This window comes from Pristiophorus japonicus, chromosome 5 (assembly GCF_044704955.1).
Source record: "Pristiophorus japonicus isolate sPriJap1 chromosome 5, sPriJap1.hap1, whole genome shotgun sequence".
Taxonomy (NCBI): domain Eukaryota; kingdom Metazoa; phylum Chordata; class Chondrichthyes; family Pristiophoridae; genus Pristiophorus; species Pristiophorus japonicus.
Genome location: NC_091981.1, coordinates 263,842,878 through 263,844,606, shown reverse-complemented (window position 1 = coordinate 263,844,606; position 1,729 = coordinate 263,842,878). Strand labels below are relative to the sequence as shown.

Below are 1,729 nucleotides of genomic sequence, written 5' to 3'. Positions count from 1 at the left end.
AATGCTCGGGGTCGAAATTCAGTTTCTACCACCACCTGTTACTGCGCGCGGGAGGCGGCTAACGTACGGCAAAGGCCGACTTTCGACGGTAAGCGGCGTCCACACCTGCGCAGAAATTCTGTCGGCTCTTTGGCAGAGGTTCCAAGAGATAACCCTGCGCCGGTTAACGCCACCCACGTGGGGATGTCACCTAACGCTCGGCGGTAAAATCACCTTTACAAACACAGCGGTATCGAATTTCGATCCCGATTGTTTTATTGTACTGCATGAAAGTGGAGTTGAGAATCACAATTTAAAAGCAACACCTGAACAGGGACTTGAACGCTGGGCCTTCAGATTAAAAGTCTGATGCTCTACTGACTGAGCTATCTGGGCTCAGCTAAATTTCTTCCCGTCAGGAAATTAAATCCAGGTCTCCTACCAGATAGGCAGGACTATTGATCACTGTGCTGACGAGGAGCATAAGAACATAAGAACATAAGAAATAGGAGCAGGAGTAGGCCATACAGCCCCTCGGAGCCTGCTCTGCCATTTAATACCATCATGGTTGATCCGATCATGGACTCAGGTCCACTTCCCTGCCCTCTCCCCATAACCTCTTAATCCCTTAGCGGTTAACTGACTATCTCTGTCTTAAATTTATTCAATGTCCCGGCTTAAACAGCTCGCTGAGGAAGCGAATTCCACAAATTTACAACCCTCTGAGAAACGAAATTCCTCCTCATCTCTGTTTTAAATGGGTGATCCCTTATTCTAAGATTATGCCCTCTAGTTCTAGTCTCCCCTATCAGTGGAAACATCCTCTCTGCATCCACCTTGTCAAGCCCCCTCATAATCGTATACGTTTCGATAAGATCACCTCTCATTCTTCTGAATTCCAATGAGTAGAGGCCCAACCTCCTCAACCATTCCTCATAAGTCAACCCACTCATCCCCAGAATCAACCTAGTGAATCGTCTCTGAACTGCCTCCAAAGCAAGTATATCCTTTCGTAAATATGCAAACCAAAACAGCACGCAGTATTCCAGGTGTGGTCTCACCAATAACCTGTATAACTGTAGCAAGACTTCCCTGCTTTTATACTCCATCCCTTTTGCAATAAAGGCCAAGATTCCATTGGCCTTCCTGATCACTTGCTGTACCTGCATACTAAACTTTTGTGTTTCATGCACAAGTTCCCCCAGGTTCTGCTGTACTGCAGCACTTTGCAATTTTTCTCCATTTAAATAATAACTTGCTCTTTGATTTTTTTCTGTCAAGGTGCATGACCTCACATTTTCCAACATTATACTCCATCTGCCAAATTTTTGCCTACTCACTTAACCTGTCAATGACCTCCTGCAGATTTTTTGTGTCCTCCTCACACATTGCTTTTCCTCCCATCTTTGTATGGTCAGCAAACTTGGCTACATTACACTCGGAAATCACGCTGACAAAATAGATTTTTATTTGACAATACATTAGTTACATGGTCACCATTACTGATACTAACTATACTGGTGAAAGACCGCCTGAAGTGGAGGAAGAGCATCCGGGAGGCCAAGCGCAGACAGCGGAAGGAGCGTGCGGCAAACCAGACTCCCCACCCACCCTTTCCTTCAACGACTGTCTGTCCCACCTGTGACAGAGACTATAATTCCCGTATTGGACTGTACAGTCATCTGATAACTCACTTTTAGAGTGGAAGCAAGTCTTCCTCGATTTCGAGGGACTGCCAATGATGATGATG

General features: G+C 45.7%; 1 non-coding gene across 1 annotated transcript; it reads right to left on the bottom strand.

Annotated features, from left to right (window-relative positions):
- Positions 1–302: 302 nt before the first annotated feature.
- Positions 303–375, bottom strand: trnak-uuu (transfer RNA lysine (anticodon UUU)). The gene has a single exon. It is a non-coding gene; the product is annotated as a tRNA-Lys (tRNA).
- Between the last annotated feature and the right edge of the window lie 1,354 nt (positions 376–1,729).